We start from the raw sequence: 18,611 nt of genomic DNA, 5'->3' as shown, positions 1-18,611 counted from the left end.
CACACAGTGGGGCTAATCTATTATGTTTAGCCTCCTGCACAAAGGTGAATTTTGCCCCAAGTTTACCGTGGGTGTAGCCCTTTAAAATACTTTGTTCTCTCATCTCCTGTTGCATTCTCACTGTACCTCACAGGTTCAGGGCCTATGTCTGTAATTAAAAAACACAGTAAGTGATCATAGCTCTGGCAGAAAAGAGAGCATGTAAAGAAAAGTGACCTTGTACAAAGTTCCTGAAACAATGGGCTGGCAGTACACACACAGAACTTGGTAAACAATAGACTCCTGATTTGTATTTCCTGCAAAATCCTTTTGCATATTTATGCTCTCTACATTTTTGTAATAATTTGAAATTAACATTTGAGCAGAGGCAAGTCTGTTTTACTAGCAACGTAACTGGAATATTATGTCTGTACAATTTATCAGTTGTAGTTGCAGTTAACACAGCTTTTTTAGTTTATGAGAATAAGGATAATAAGACTGATGCCAGTTAAATGTAATTGGCATAGGTACTGGATGTGGATTAACACAGATTATTGAGGAGCAGCTATACATTTTTGGAGTCAATAGCATGCTTTTTTTAACAAGCCTTTTGAAAGGTATTTCTCTTCATCCTGAGAATTTCCTTTCCTGATTTAATACAGTTATTTGGCATTCATGTTTGCTTATATGGCAGGAGTATTGACATCATAATTTTTTGAAGGATGGTATTCTCATGTAATGTCAGAATGAAGGTATCCCAGTATGTTTAATAATAATCCGAAACACATAGTGCAGTGGGTCTACAGGCTGACTGAATAATGTCATTCACACTTCCTTAGACATCAGGAGTGAAATCCTCATCTCATGAAGTCAATGGAAGTTTTCCCATAGAATTTGATGGGGCTAAAATTTCACCCTAGACCTGGTTTTCTGAGAATGTGATTGGCAGGGAGCCTGGAGTTCTCCAAAGCTAAATAATAATTTCCCAAGCTTTCAGAACTGATGACTCCTTTCCAGATTAAGAATGTTTTTGTGAGTGTTGTCTAACAAGAATCCAAATTGTGAGCAGGTGAAATTTTGTAATTATGACCATACCTGTTAAGTATGATGTCTGAAAAACAAATTTTATAAAGGAGATAAAACTAACAATTTAATATGTTGGATGAGTCTTTCTTATAGACAAAAGCTGTTCCATATAAAGTTGGATAGAGGAAATAATAGACTTAATTCATTTTTAGTTGATGGTCAATATCTAATTTTTATTGCAAGCATTGAAGATGTGGGAAAAGGTGAAGTACTCAATGCTTTTTTTTCCTCGGTCTTCACAGACAAGGTCAGCTCCCAGACTGCTGCACTGAGCAACACAGTATGAGGAGGAGGTGAGAAGCCCTCAATGGGGAAAGAAAAGGTTAAGGACTATTTAGAAAAGCTGGACGTGCACAAGTCCATGGGTCCAGATCAAGTGCATCCAAGGGTGCTGAGGGAGTTGGCTGATGTGATTGCAGAGCCATTGGCCATTATCTTTCAAAAATTTGTGGTGATTGTGGGAGGTCCCGGACGATAGGAAAAAGGCAAATATAGTGCCCATATTTTAAAAGGGAAGAAAGAGAACCTGGGGAACTACAGACTGGTCAGCCTCACTTCAGTCCCTGGCAAAATCATGGAGCAGGTCCTCAAGGAATCGATTTTGAAGCACTTGGAGGAGAGGAAGGTGATCAGGAACAGTCAACATGGATTTACCAAGGGCAAGTCATGCCTGACCAACCTGATTGCCTTCTATGATGAGATAATTGGCTCTGTGGATATGGGGAAAGCGGTGGATGTGATATATCTCGAATTTAGCAAAGCTTTTGATACTGTCTCCCACAGTATTCTTGCCAGCAAGTTTAAAAAGTATGGATTGGATGAATGGACTATAAGGTGGATAGAAAGCTGGCTAGATTGTTGGGGTCAATGGTTAGTGATCAACAGCTTGATGTCTAGTTGGCAGCCGGTATCAAGCGGAGTGCTTCTGGGGTCGGTCTTCTTCAACATCTTTATCAGTGATCTGGATGATGGGATTAATTGCACCCTCAGCAAGTTTGCAGATGACACTAAGCTGGGAGGAGAGGTAGATACGCTGGAGGGTAGGTATAGGGTCCAGAGTGACCTAGAAAAATGGGAGGATTGGGCCAAAAGAAATCTGATGAGGTTCAACAAGGACAAGTGCAGAGTCTTGCACTTAGGATGGAAGAATCCCATGCACCGCTACAGTCTGGGGACCAACTGACTAAGCAGCAGTTCTGCAGAAAAGGACCTGGGGATCACAGTGGACAAGAAACTGGATATGAGTCAACAGTGTACTCTTGTTGCAAAGAAGGCTGATGGCATGTTGGGCTATATTAGTAGGAGCATTGCCAGCAGATCGAGGGAAGTGATTGTTCCCCTCTATTCGGCACTGGTGAGGCCACAATTGTGTCCAGTTTTGGTCCCCGCACTACCGAAGGGATGTGGACAAATTGGAGAGAGTCCAGTGGAGGGCAACAAAAATGATTAGGGGGCTGGGACACATGACTTATGAGGAGAGGCTGAGGGGACTGGGGTTATTTAGTCTGCAGAAGAGAAGAGGGAGGGGGGGGATTTGATAGCAGCCTTCAACTACCTGAAGGGAGGTTCCAAAGGGGATGGAGGTAGGCTGTTCTCAGTGGTGGCAGATGACAGAACAAGAAGCAATGGTCTCAAGTTGCAGTGGGGAGGTCTAGGTTGGATATTAGGAAACACTATTTCATGAGGAGGGTGGTGAAGCACTGGAATGGGTTACCTAGGGAGGTGGTGGAATCTCCATCCTTAGAGGTTTTTAAGGCCCGGCTTGACAAAGCCTTGGCTGGGATGATTTAGTTGGCGTGGTCCTGCTTTGAGCAGGGGATTGGACTAGATGACCTCCTGAGGTCTCTTCCAACCCTAATAATCTATGATTCTAAGAGAAAACCGTCTCCTCAAAGTACAAGGAGGAAAATGACAACAGAACTTTCAAGGCACCTGCAAGTAAAGCTAAGTTACTAGAGAAAGTCAACTGCAGAATTTTTTCATGAGAGATACCTGTCAATTTGTCTTACAATGATCCAGTCAGTGCTGATGAGTCAGTAACATCTTGGATGCAGGGTCTTCTGATCCACTTCTTTCACATAGGAGTTATTGGGGAAAATAGTACTACAGCTGGGCCTGCAGTTCCTTGGGACAGTCACTTTCAATGGTCAGATGCTTCCTGATAATTCCTGGCTGGCTCCTCAGTTCCCTCCACAAAATCTAAGCCAAGAGGAAACTACTACAAGTTTCCTGCTTGTGCTCAGGAAGACCAAATTCAAAGTTTTCTGATGAATCACGCATGGACGGAACATTTGAGTTCCAGCCGTGGCGAAGAAAGCTCAGCTCATTCAGCAAGGCAGGATAAGCAATGACACCCAAAATGAATTATTGATGGACTCCACAAAGGGAGATTGATCATTCAGAAAAACCTTCTGTCATAAATATAAAGGGAAGGGTAAACCCCTTTAAAATCCCTCCTGGCCAGAGGAAAAATCCTCTCACCTGTAAAGGGTTAAGAAGCTAAAGCTAACCTCGCTGGCACCTGACCAAAATGACCAATGAGGAGACAAGATACTTTCAAAAGCTGGGAGGAGGGAGAGAAACAAAGGGTCTGGGTCTGTCTGTCTATATGCTGCTTTTGCCGGGGATAGAACAGGCATGGAGTCTTAGAATTTTTAGTAAGTAATCTAGCTAGATATGGGTTAGATTATGATTTCTTTAAATGGCTGAGAAAAGAATTGTGCTGAATAGAATGACTATTTGTGTCTGTGTGTCTTTTTTTGTAACTTAAGGTTTTGCCTAGAGGGATTCTCTATGTTTTGAATCTAATTATCCTGTAAGGTATCTACCATCCTGATTTTACAGGGGTGATTCCTTTACTTCTATCTACTTCTATTTCTATTAAAAGTCTTCTTTTAAGAAAACTGAATGCTTTTTCATTGTTCTCAGATCCAAGGGTTTGGGTCTGTGGTCACCTATGCAAATTGGTGAGGATTTTTACCAAACCTTTCCCAGGAAGTGGGGTGCAAGGTTGGGAGAATTTTGGGGGGAAAGATGTGTCCAAACTACGTTTCCCGGTAAACCCAGTTAGAGTTTGGTGGTGGCAGTGATTATTCCAAGGACAAAGGATAAAATTAATTTGTACCTTGGAGAAGTTTTAACCTAAGCTGGTAAAAGTAAGCTTAGGAGGTTTTCATGCAGGTCCCCACATCTGTACCCTAGAGTTCAGAGTGGAGGAGGAACCTTGACACCTTCACTTCTGCTCTTAAAATAAAGAGCTGACTTAGCTGTCATGAGGTGAAGTGCTGTCTCACTTCATCTGGAAAGTGGAGTTGGTTGTAAGAAGAATCCATGATAAGAGAGCAATGTCAAAAAATCAAAAATACATTGCATAGCCTTTAATAAAGTTCACTACTTTACAAGTACTCCTTTTCTTTTTGTAAAAACAGTATATTTCAGACTTCCAGGCAGCAAGAGCTTGGGAGCACATAACAAACTAAAGCTGTGAGGCTTTATGTGTAGTGTTTTGGATCCATGCGACTGGTCTGCTATTCTTATCCGTGAACACCTTGGCACCATCCATGCAGATTGCAATCCACCACTCCCACTGGGTGTGGAAATCTTTGACTTCTTCCTGCAATGTCTTGAATAAAGTAGTCTCTTGTTGTTTGTCCTGGCAAAGCTGTATATAAGAGTGTCTGCTTTAATAAACAATTGGAAACATACATTGCAACACTAGAAATTATGCAGCACCAGATATATCATTTAATTCATGAAGTTCTTGGGCATCCTCAGCCATGTCACTAATATGGTACAAAAGAGTAAAGCATAGCAAAAATTTTTGGACAAAAGAGTTTTAGCAGAGAAATGTAGATCTGGATAGACTAAAACACATTGTGAATTAATGTCAAATTTGTCTAATTGTTTTGGTGGGGGGTGGATTAAAAAAAATCACATTTTTAAAAATGCAATATTTCCATTTTTCAAATAAAAAAAGTAAAATAAAGCCTCAAAAATGAAAGTGTTTCATTCAATCCAAAACAGAACTTTTTTTACTTTTCAGTTTTCCAGAACATTAAAATATTTTTCCGCCAATTTCCCCCCCTCCGATCAGCTAGGGAACCAAAAAGATCAGTTGTTTGCACAGTTGTACATAACAGTACTATTTGGAAAACGGCATTATTTGGTAGCAGTTCAGGCCCTATACTTTTTAAAACCGATGGAGCAATGTTATTCCACCTTTACATTGTTGTATGGTTCGTAGAGATACCTAAAAGTCCTTGAAGGGTTCTTTGATAACATGGCCACACCAAGTAATCAAGTTTTGTTGGATTTTTTTTCAAAGCTTCCGGTTTTCTTGGGGGTGGGGAGGGTGAAGTGATACGTATTTGTTTTTTAAATCTCACAGTAAATTTGAGGCTTCGTGATCTTGGCTGCCAACACTTCAGAACACATTCTACCCTGTGGTCAGGGATCAGCACTGTGTCCGTGGTAAAAATTTTGAGGTCTGTGGTGATTTTTCAAAAAATTTAATGACTGAATGACGTAACCGCCCTTCCCCTCCGCTCCCCCCCCCCCCCCATGTACATATATATATATATAACAAAACATTTTGTATGGGACTTCTATTTTATATAAGGAAATCCAGACAGATGGGCACACATGCAGATACAGGTTCAATATTGTATTATTAGCTGAAGCTCTAGGAGTTTTCTGCATGCACTCTCATCTTTCACTAGACTACACTAATCCGCCAGCTGGGATTCTCAGGTTAAAACAATATGGTGTATGTCTTTAAAGGTATATCCTGTTACAGAGCTGACATTGTTTATACTTTTTTATTACCAAAAATGTATTGATACTTTTTTTTCCCAAATGTTTGTTTTTGCATGACCTCCTATGACCCCCTGAGCTTCCTCCATGACTTCCAAAGGGCTTGCACGTTATCCCAAGGGTGGCTATCCCTATATATAAACTTGTAGTCACTATTATATTGTGATTCTTCAACCACAGGCTATACTGAAGTGGAGCATATGTGGAGAGGCTGAGCAGCAGCAGGGTACCTCAGAAGCATTCTGGCTGCCTTGGCTAAAAAGCAAAAAAAGGTCTGGGAAAGTTCCATTCAGGAGAGAGCGCTCTGGCACCCTTTTAAAGAGTATAGTATGGGCTCCACTTCTCTTGCTCTGCTCTGCTCTCTCTTTCAGAAAGGGATGAGGGAGGTGGCCCCAGCTGTACCTTACGGTGGCCCTTTTGGAGATAGACTTGTATGCAGGAGAAAGCTCCTTGCACATCACCTTCTACCCTTGCAAATAAGCTTCAGGACTTATTTCTGCTCCCATTGAAATCACTGGAAGTTTTAGCCATTGTCATTAAAGAAAGCAAGGTTGGACCCTCTCTCCGGGTCTTCAATGAGAATTTATTTGGCTCACAGTGGTCAATCATAGTAGCACAAAGGCACAGAACTGAGGAGGGGATCTGCCCCAATGGACTTTTTTTTAGGTTTTTTTTACTCTTTTCTGTAATAATTCATACAGGAAAATGGGGCTGTCACATATAGGAGAATTATGTCAGAAATAGCACTCCAAGGGTGATCACAAAGTTGTGTAGAAGTAACACTCACAATAATAATAATAATAATTTACACCTGGTTATACTGTGCTTAAGTTATGGGATCTGAACAGCTTTCAAACTAATCTGGGAAATTTTCCAAAGGAGGAACAATTCTCCAGCCACTGCATACAGACAATTCCCATTGACTTGTCTAGGAGTTGATCATTTGCAGTGGCTGGAGAAGTAGGCCTAGGAAACTGTTTCTGGTGAATTCCTATAATTATTATATTTTCCCCTCAATAACTGTCCCAAACTCCCATTATCACTAATAGAAGGTATGTAGATATTTTGAAGAGACAATTGTCTCTGTATCTGTGCTTTGTGTCTGTTTTGCTAATAAACATAGGGATGATCAGATCTGGCCTGGAGAGGGCCAGATGGTATGTACATTTTTAGTAATATTTACAGAGTATAACACATTTCTAACTCACCATCATCTGATAAGATTTATATCCAGTGGCTGAAATGAATGATTAACATATACCAAAGCAGTACTACTGAGCAGGGTAGTACGTGCTATGAAAGATAACAGGTATGTTATGATTTACACAAAATAAATTGCAAAGAACATATAATAAACAATGTAAGGTGCCAAGATGGAATATGTGCTGATGGTAAATCAGGGAGCTCAATGTAGTGAATGGCTGTCTTCTGAAAAGATATATAGCACTGCATAGTAGCGGACATTAGAGAATCTTACTTCAGTAATAATTGGACATTAAGATACAGCTACAATGTTGTATGTGTGATATCGGTGTATAGTGTAATAGAGCTGAACTCTTCTGTACCTCTATGGATGAATGTTTGTGGTAAGATAGTGGTCCTAGATTGATTTGGCTGACATTCAAACAGTTGAGAAGGTGACTGAGCATCTCCTTTTTATAACATTTCCTTCATTCTAATCGTGTGTGTGTTAATAGGAACCGACAACTTAGAATGAAGCAATAATAATGCTTAACTTAGCAGTCAAATATTTAGTGGTTATGTTGTTTGTTAACAGTTGTTCTTAACGGGGCACTACAATGGTAAGGATCAGTTTTGTGAGAATCCTTCCCCTTACATAGAAGAGTAAGTTCCTTTTTGGACTTTGACAGCTTCATCACTGTGATTGGCCCTGCATTATGGTGTGTGAGCACGTTATTTTTAATTGGACATTTGCTCATTCGTGTTTTTGTTAAAATTGCCAATATATAATTGCTTTACCACATGGGTGCTTTATTGGGTTGCTGTATTTTTGTCTGATATCCTGACTCAGGCATCAGGGAAAACATTCCTCAAATGCCAGCCACTCTCAGACCATATATCAAAAAATCTGAAGCTGTCCAATGATTGAGCTCATAAAACCTATCCAAATGAGCAAACCAGTTAAGTAAAAATCTGAGCTGGATTTAAAGATGTAATAAAGCATTTTATAATCTACGCAGCATGGACTTGTTTTGGATCCAGGTTAGAAAGTAACTTCAGAACGCTATTTTTTCCTTCTGACGGAAATAACAGACTTGTGAAGGGCAGTCCACAGTGATGTGGTGGGATGTGAGAAGTTGTCTTGATGACGCACAGTAATCGGTGCCTGTCACAATTGGTAGGAAAAGATTTATAGAGGACATCCTGAAAAGCTGCTTCACATGACAGAAGAAGCGATTTCAGTTCACTGATGTTATCTGTAAGCCCCAAAGAAACCAGCTTTCATGCACCAGAAGAGCATGAGTATGAAGCTAAGTTTTTCTGTGATCAGTAGCCCAAATTGAGTAAATGCTTTGTTTTCCTTGTCATTTTTTTCAGTAGGTGCAGGCAGGTATCTGGGTAACTCCATTATGTCACTGAATGGTCCCTGGTCCTTACTGAGAAGACGAGCTACAGTCTCAGGCCACAGTCAGAAATATTTAGACATTCAAAAAATAGCACTCTTGACACTGAAAATTTAGATGCAAACTGAAAATAAACTGCTGGGAGACTGGATTGCCATCAGACACTGACATCACCTAGATCAAAAAAACTTGAATGCAAAATGAGCAAATGAGAAAGCCTACCAGCTCAGAGAAACCCTTTTGTGGAGATGGCACAGCATCTTCAGTGGTGATTAAACTTGAAGCTACTTTTCCAAGCTAAAAGAAAATATAGTGGTTAATTTCCTGAGCCCATAGGTAATATAGTCTTAAAGGCCCCAGATGTGTGTTTTACATTATTTTTCTGCATCAACATTACTTGTTCCTTCTGTTTCTTTAAATGAAAATTTGGACAATGCACAAAGTTGTTGTTGTGGGTTTCCTGATTTTTATGTGTGTGAATGTTTTGCATTTTAATCCTGACTGTAGGCAAACCCGTCCGTTGCTGAAAATAGCTCAAATGCTCCTAGAACAGTAGTACCAGCCAGCAGCTGAGATTCATTTACTCTCTTATCCCCTTCTCTGTTTCTCCCCTACAGATTCCTGGATTTGACTTAAACTTAAACCTTTGTAGTGCAAACCTTTAAAAAAGGCTAAATAAACAAGAACTGCATGTACAAGGGAAGAAGCACTTACTTCCTCTGCACTTGAGAAACAGCCAAGCTGGTCTGTCCGGTAAGTCATATATATTTTTTGTTAAACATATGTTCTATGTTTTCTTACTGCACTCATGACTGACTTTCTTGATGATCTAGCTAATATTCAGAGAGAACCTGCCACTTATTACTAGTATTTCTTAGCCATATGTTCTATTTCTGTACATAAGTGCAAACCCAATTATGTTGTACAGAAGCAAGAGTCTAGGTCCTGCTTTACTGTGCCTTTTTTGAGGGTCTCTGAAATATTCATCTAAAGTTGTATGTACTGAATTTTAGAATGGGCTGGGTTTTAAATTTTAATAATTTAGCTCTCAGGTTGTATCCAAATCATAAGAGAAGATCTAAAGCAAAACCCCAGATCACTGTATTTTTAGATTTCTTCCTGCTTTTAGTGTTTGAAAGTTAGTAGAATACAATCAACTATCTAAGTAAAGAGAATTTCTCAATTATAGCACATAAATCCTCAGTGTTTAAAATCATCTTTCCCATTGATTCACTAGTGTTGCTTGGTTTGCTTGTTTGTTGCATGTGGTGCAGAGACAATATATAATCTAAAACGTTAACATGTGCAATGTAAAATTTAATTTTTCTTTTACTGATGTTAATGTATGCACCTAGTTAATCTGTGGTGTTGGCACGTTTACCAGCAGGCTTCTTTAACCTACTCATAAAATATTTCTGTAACTGCCCTTTACTCTATTATAAGGATACTTGATGTGGCTTACAGTTTTCAAAGTGCTTTGATCTGTGTACTTCCAACATAACATTTAATTTGATTATGGGGTGTTAACGTATCTTGGGTGGGGGGAATGTTTTGCTATGGTGATATGACAACACCTTCTGAATAAAAACTTTGATTTGTCGACTACATTCCTGTATTCTTCCTTACTATGAACAAAATGAAGAAAATGTCTAAAAAAGCAAAACCAATTCTTCCATTTCTGAGATCAATCACTTTTTTGAGCTTCGATGATCAGCTTCCTGCTGCATGCTATGACTTCTCTAAGCAAGAAGCTAGCATTAAATGACAGCTTACAGAGACATAGTCCATCAGCTCACATACACTGTGGACCACTGGCTTACCATAATTACTATGTTCTTGTGTACTGTATGCCTCAGTTCAGCATAGTTGGTTTTTCAATCTTTGCCATAGAAAAACCTGGAATTAGAGTTCACATTTTAAAAAAAAGTTTCTTGAAACCCTGGGCCATATGTCAAAGCAAAGCTACATTTAAAAATACAGTAGTGTTCTGTCTTAAACTTTTCATGAGGGGAAAGTTGTTGGGGTCAATTCTTTTATTGAAAAGCTGTGACCGGGCTTCCTAACTCATTTAATTTAATTTTCAGTTTACTTTTTGTACAAGAAAAATTCACATAAAGTTATAAAGTGTGTATATCGTTTTTATTGTATAATATATATATTTGGTAAAAAATATAGACTTGTATAAAAATTAACATCTTGGGTGTCTTGTGATATTTGTTCAGAAATGCAGGTTTTGGTCAGAGCCCTGTGCTAGTGTTTCCCACTGCTATGGGAGACCTGGATCCCATTCCTGGACTCTTGCTCGCCTGGGCCACCAGGTGTTGATAATTCTGGGCAGGTAGCAACCTCAGAGCTGTGTGGGATTTGCATCACTCAGCAGACACACCTCTGGCTGATTGACTCTTCCTCACCTAATAAGCGCATTCAGATAGCTAGTGAGATGATGCATAATAATCCAGTGACCTGGTGGTTATTTTGTCCATTTAAGTATCAGACTAAACCACCTTGTCAAGCTACATTCCAGTCTCTGACCAAAAGGAATCAACTGGCCTGTGCCTCTCCGCAACAATCTGTCCTTCTTTGTGCCTCAATGCTGGGCCACCCCAGCCACCTTCTCCCATCCACTTCTCATAAACCACCTCTTCTACTCATCTAGAGCTCTTCTCTCCTACCTACTTGTCTTCCTGAACAGTGAGCCTGTTGCCTTCTTATCCCTCACCAAAAGACCCCACTTCCTCTTCCCCCAGCTTGATCACTCTTTTTTCACTGATGTACCCAGCTTTTCCAACGTGCAGTAATGACCGCTTATCTGTTAGCCCATTTGTGGATGGCCCATTATGAAGAGGTTTTTAAGGACCTCTGAAAGGAATACTGTTTAGAGAGAAGGTTGGTTGCTGTAATATGGTCCCCTGTGGAGTGAGCATGTGCTTGTAGATGAAAGTCAGGAAGAAATGTGTGTTTCTCCGCAACAGAGCCTTTTGGAGAAAAAAATACAACAAAACTATATTCTTGGCAAAACTTTCCAAATACTATTTTTTATCAGAATAATATCTGAGTTATGTAAAGTAAGTGTGAAGGAATGTCTATAACTGGGAATTTTCCACTTTAAAATGAAGAAACATTTCATTAAAAAAAATTATAGTCAAATAAAATTGCTCAGGAACTGAGACCAAGTAATGCTAAATTTCAGGTTAGCATTAATTTTTAGGATAAGCTCCAGCAATTAGGAGTCAGTATGTGAAATGCTGACACAATCTGAATTGTAGTGGTGTGAATGTGGCACCATAAGTAAATCAGCTGAATGAAGGAAGTCTCAGGAGAGCAATGGAATGTCTTTCTTTGCTTAAATATACCTCTGCATTCATGAAGAACACACAGTAACATTTTGTGCAGGTTTCTCCCTTTTGACAGTGTGTCTTTGTTCACTCTCCAAAGGTGATGTCAAATATGTCAGTGAAAAAATAATAAACTTCCTGGTTTACATTTTTTATTTTACTTAACTGATATGCTCCCAGGGAGCCTTATAAGTCTTGAATAGCCTAGTGCTGTTACTTGTAATGCAATGTGTTTGGAGAGTAAAGGATCACTCAGAGCAGTTAGTGTTGGTTGAATAAACAAATGTGACCTGTCACCACTGTCTATAAATTTAAACAGAGGAGTATGTGTAAGCTTTTGATAATGGAGCCTACACATCTGATCAAATAAGACATCTCAGAATTTCCTTGATTTGTTCCCGATGTACAGGTCTGTTTTCCAGATACAGTGATTGCTTTCAGGATGTGTTGCTTCTAGAAACAATTAAGGTTCTATCCTGATAGCTAGGAATACTTGTGTAGTAAGAATTTTTCACGCTGATAAAGAATTTGAATTTAACATCTGTTCTGCCATCAGTGAACATGGGTAGCTCCTGTGGAGATTACTGTGAGTTACACACACTTATCAATAGCAGAGATTAGTGGGTATTTGTTCTAACTGAATGTTGTTTAACGCTATGTGACCATGTTGAAACAGAAAATAAGACTGTTTAAAAATAGTAGAACAAAGTATGCAGAATGGCTGAAATTCATCCATTGTGTGAAGGGCAGCACACTGCCCTCTTTACTACTTAAGGATCAGAGTGGGGATGCACCAGGGTCAACTGGCTGAGCATGTCTGCCTATTTACTGCAAGCCACAAAAGTAGTCTCCGCACTGGGCCTACAAAGATCAGCACAGAAGGTTGAGGGTGATAGTGGATAGTTCTGGGACAAGCCCAGGGCAATGGTTCAGCATTGACATAGATAATTTGCCTCTATACCCAAGACAACTTGTGGAGAGGGATGCAGCTGCTGTTGTACCCTAGTAGTCCCTCTGTATAAGTCGAGTAAGGATAGCAGCTGCAGAGAGCTAATAGCCCTGCACTGGTGGCACTTCTCATACGTATAGCTGGAACACTCAGGTTTTATGTAGGTGGAATAAGTAATAAACTTGATTCTTCTTTCACAACATGGTGGAAGTGAGAGCAGAATCATGCTCACTATTCTTTATTTCTATTCACTCGTGTTATGGAATGAACTGAATGAAGACCAGATAGAGCTGTGCTGTTTGACTTCAACAGCTGGACAGCTATTTGTCATCTAATAAAGTCACAGAGTCACAAATTATGTCCTAATGTAGCATCACAGTGTTTACTTTGTCTAGTTGCACTGTTGCAACTCATCATCATTATGTAGAGCTGTAATGTTGTGACGTGATGGCATATTATGTAAGAACTTCATCTTTTCTCCCTTCACGCTGGCTGCTGGGAAGGGGGCTCCCCTTTTTCTCTTGTTCCCCATTACTGCCTTGTGGGAAAAAGAAGGACATTTCCTCTTCCTTCTGTCTCCTTGGCTTGGGAAACACCCTTACCCCTGGAGGGGCTCCAGTCACTTCAGAGCCAACAGAGTGCCATTAAGACAGAGGGTCTTGGAGAAAGACGTCCTGATAAGCCTTCTGCAGTTTGTGGGGAGTGAGTTAAGGTTGTAGTACCTTGTCTTTACAATATAATAGTCATCTGGTAGTGAGCAAAATTGACTGCAAAATTGTTTTGATGGCAATCTTCTTCTTTTATATGCTCATAACTTTCCAAAAGAACTCTTACCTTCTGGGCTGAAATTTCTGCTGTTTGGTCTCTGAACAGATGGGAATATCCACGATAGAAAACTTTGACTTTTTGGCCAAAAATCTAAAACCAAAGTAGTTCAATTTGTAAACACCACTGTGGTGCTTCACTGAAGGTGTAGTTTAGGTAATTCATATTCCTATTCTTCTCTACAGGCAAAAGTCTCTGATCAGTCTATCTTTCCCATGATGCACCATGGTTCCCCTCTTTGTGAGGCAAGGCAATGCATTATGGGAGTACTATGGTCATGGTGCATCATGGGAAATAAGTCTGACTTGGCAGCCCAGCCCAGAGGAGAATGGGGACATGAAGCATTAAAACTAGAATTTCCACGAGGCACTGAGATGGCATATCTGAATTGATATGTTTGTTTACAGCCAAAATATTTTGGTTTTCCAATGAAAGCTGGAGACTTTTCAGTTCTCAGACATTTTTTGGTGAAAAATTGAAATAATTGTGGAAAGCAGATATTTTTCCCCCCAAAAATAATGTAATAGAAAACTCAATTTCCCATCAAAAATAGTTTCATTGGAAAATTTTAACCAACCCTAGCGTATGGTCTAGTTTGAAAAATATTGATTGGTTAATAATATGTAGCTCTTACATAGCACTTTTCATCATAAAAGTAAAGTTATGAACTATACTGAAAGCTATCTTAACTGTGTGTTTCTTCTTATAGAGAGATAAGGCATGTATGTGTGCATTTTTTTAAGTTCACACCTAAGTGTGTATCTATTAGGTGCATCTTTGAATTTATTTTAGTAAGCCTCAGTTATCCTTAAAGAATTAATGACTTAAGTTCATGTATAAGAGTGTGCTTGTCTATGTATATTAGTAGTTTAATGACTAATGTGTGTCATTAGTGGTTTAACTCACTAAATATTCAATACTCTTTAGCATTTGAGGAGGCTTAAATACGTATGCCACCCTAAAGCCTAGGAAGCTTAACTGCTTGGTCCCCCTTAAAGATTTTTTCCATCCTTGTTTAAAAAAAAAAAATCAAAAAAACAGTGGCCAACTAGATCCATGTCTGGCAGAAACTCCCCATATGTGGCTCTTCTCTGGTCTTTGCAGAAATGTGAAAGAGGATAGCTGCTTTTGCAGCACCATTCCACTGTTCCTGAGACCCTACGATGGACTGTCTTAATGTTAAGGAGCTCTGAGACCAGCAGATGAAGCATAAATTGTATTTCCTTTGCTAAAAGCTTCTCCACGCTGTAAATGCTGTTGAGCTAACATTGCTGATGAGCCCTTTTTCGTTTCCTGTCTTTATCTGTCACCTTACCATTGTACCACCACCCTTTTTATGTAATAAGCAGATTGCAGATAGAACTGTCGATTAGTGAGAATGTAAACAAATCATATTACGATCAGGGCAATCTATGAAATACAACAGTAATACCATTTTGTATTGATTTGGGCCTTTTCAATGCCTAGGTTTGGCATTATCAATAATCTATTTACATTAGTTCAAAGCAGGACAGGCGTGCAATGTGGGTAACTTAATTTGCTACTGGAAGCCTGATTTTCCTATTTCCTCATAGGTCCTGAATCAGGATGTCAGATTTTTGCATAAATGTAATAGGGAGTGCTCCATATCAAAGTATTAACCTCAGTAGCTCACAGGGCCAGTTCCAACCTGACATTGTGCTCCCTGTGATTTGAGGCATGTGTTCCAAACCCAGGCTCACATACCTCATATCAAGGGATGTCATTCATTTGGGTTGGGTGGTTTCCTAAATTCCACACACATTTGGTGTCCTATCCTTTCTACTGCTGAAAATTGTTTACATCAGGAATAAAAAGAATATGAAACTGAGGTTACAGAAAGAGCGAATTAAACTAAATGAATGAATTGCCACCATAATTGGTTTTCTGCACAAATTTACTTGTCCATCTGTCCCCTCCCTCCCTTCCTCATTTTGGATGTTTGTCACACTTTGTGTTCCAGATTTTGGTGTTGGCAGTGTTAGAGGTATGCACACTGTTGGTTGTCATTCTTTGCTGCAGTGATGTTAAATTAATTGGACAAACTTTGAAATGTGAACGTAAAAGTCATTTCAAGCAACAATTTAAATTATAAATGTGCAAAAAGTAGCTATAATAAGTCGAGTCAACAGCAGCATAGAGGATAGAGACAAGAAAGATCATTTGAGATTATAGGCAATGGAAGGTAGAGGGAAGTAGAAGTGAGTGATAGCAAAAGAGGTGATAGGAGTAAAATAAGGGAGGAGAGGAAGTCCAATACAGAGAAAGGGAAAATGCAGAAGAGGTATTGGAAGAGAGACCACACTTCTTAGCAAGGAGCACTGCCTCAAAAGCAGGCATATTCAGGGGGCCAGATCCTCAGCCCCAATACACTCAGTGTTGGTGGCCAGCTGGGGATTCGCCCAGTGCATCCAGCTCTGCATGGGCCCACTCACAGCCCTGAGTATACGGAACTTGCTAGAGGGAGGGGGCATTCTCCTCAGCTACTGCAATGAGTCTTTGCTAAGTTAGAGCTGCCTGGACTGGCTACCAGCAGTCCTATACATCAGGGAATCCAAAGATGGAGTAAAGTCGCCTGTGATTCCCCCTTCCGACCAGGTCCTGTATTTGAAGATCAAGACCAGTAACTGGACTATTGCAGCAACAGCTGAGGCCCAAATTAACCTGGCACAAATGGGACTCAAACAGATAAAAGAAATTAACACTCAGTGGTGAAGTGGGAAGAGAGAACAGTGAAAAAAGAGAAGGGAGAGTCACATCAAGGGTTGGACTTTCAGAAGTGCTCAGTGTTGGCCCTGATGCTGCTCCCATTGAAGTCAATAGCTCCCATTCACTTAAACGGGAGCCACATTAAGCCAATGCTGAGTGCTTCTGAAAATCCAAGACTGTAGTGGGGGGAGGAAACCCAGAAGGCTGCCTCTGCTATAGGAACTCAGTATCGGAGCCAAATGTATCTACTTATGTTGACATTCTCTCTTGAAATGTCTAATAGTAGTACAGATATAGCATTTTGCACTAATGGATTTGCATGGAGGAAATTAGATTCAGGCAAGTGTTCAAATTAATTCATAGGTAGAACGGGGACTGTAATTCATAATTCCATGTGCTGTCAAGAAAATATAAATATGTCTAGGAAATAAATGTCAGTAGCTGCCCAGTTTTGTTTTTTTTTTTATTGTGAATTATATTAAAAAGCTCTAAATCCACTACTAGGTGAAATTCTGGGTAGTGGTTATCCTGTATGAAGTCCTAAATGGCCTAGGCTCAAACTCTATTCGGTACCATCTCTGAGTTATTATATGATCTGTGCTCATTGGAACCCTGAAACTTGATGCCATGTGAAGCTTGTGTATGGTAGTGGGAGCACTTTCTATGTAGTGAGCCTACATATATGGAATTCACTCCCTGTAGACATAGGATAAGCACAAGGCCGGTAGCTTAGAAACAGTTGCATGATTCACTGCTTTAGTGAGGACATTCCAATTGATTAAATGCTAGTTTCCTTTGTTATTATGTTCACAACAGATACACAGAGAAGTTAAATAAAAACATAGAATACTGTCTCTGGAAGGTTGTAGTGGGACACTGCACACAGAACCCAAGAACAGAGAGACAAAGGAAGGCTGCTCTCTAAAACAGACACAACTCACCCCTTCTTTGTATGGGCTGTTTGGCTGCATACTGATTGCTGCTAGGCTGGCCCAGATCACATAATTCTCTGTAGAGTCCCCAGCTGGGGAAAATAGAACCAGGAAATATCCTGGAATTTAAAGTGACAGACTACAGTTGTAAGAGTTTTCAATAAAACCTATCCTAGATGATTGGTAAAGCTTCAGGGAGAAGGTCAGCATGCTATTTGATCTCTTACTGAGATCTTGAAGGCCTCTTACACTGCTTAAATATCCATGGTGACAGGTGCCTAATAAATGCTTGTAAAAGGAAGTGATCAGAAATTCAATAAATGTTTGACAAACATAATAATTGGGAATGCGTGTATCAGATAAAGTGAAACACCAGCTGACCTAAACCTTCATCCAGAAGAACTCTAATGGCACCCAAACAGGACCTTTTTCAAGTTCAATAGTTTGGATATATGTGAAGATCTTTGTTTTTGATTTGTTTTCTCATTTTCGTTTTCACAAACCTTTGTATTTCCAGGTTCCAGTTAGAACCAGAAGCAGAGGTGCCAGTCTTTGGAACTTCAGACTTTCAAATTTAGCCTGTTACTAATAATTATGCAAACTTGGCCCAAAAACTAACTAGGACTGGACAAATGTTTCTGGTGGAAATCTGTGCCACTTGAATAAGCCCTGTCAGAGCCTGACAAACATTTAACATGACGGTGCAGGTTTGGCGAGCCTTGGAATCAGCTGGCAGAACTACTTGTTGCAAGCTGCTTATTTATTGGGTTTGGCCTTTTGTTTGTTTGTGAATTATCTGGGAATCCATCATAACTTGAAGAAACTTGGTTTTTATTCATAATTGTTCTAACAAAACTTTAAAGAATATATTTGTGTCTATTGGATTGTCATAAACTAGTGAATGTTTTAAGTACACTTAGTATTTTGAATTCAATCTGCTTGACTGGTCAGCTAAGTCACACAATGTAGTTCTTTGAGTGGTTGCAGATATGTATTCCACTCAGGTGTGCATGTGCCTGGCACATCGCAGCCGGAGAATTTTGGGTTCTAGACTTTCCCTGGCTACATAAGGGCAGCATTGCCCCAACTCTCCTCAGTTCCTTCTCACCACCCTCAGCAGGAGTCGGAGCATTCTGTGTGATGATTGACCTCACAGTGTTTTTCTCAGTTACAGTACCCTGGGAATTTATTGTATATAGCAGTCATGGCCAAACAGAGCCTTGCAGTTAAAGTATAACTCATGGAGCCCCCACCCCCATTCTTTGCCTACCAGACTGGGAGCAGGGGGGAGCTTGGGGCTTCTGCCCTGCGGTGGGCTGGTGGGAGTAGGGACTTCTGCCCTGCAGTGGGGTGGTGGGACTAGGGACTTCTTCCCTGCAGG

Source organism: Eretmochelys imbricata, chromosome 4 (assembly GCF_965152235.1).
Source record: "Eretmochelys imbricata isolate rEreImb1 chromosome 4, rEreImb1.hap1, whole genome shotgun sequence".
NCBI lineage: Eukaryota > Metazoa > Chordata > Testudines > Cheloniidae > Eretmochelys > Eretmochelys imbricata.
This window is presented reverse-complemented; position numbering follows the sequence as displayed.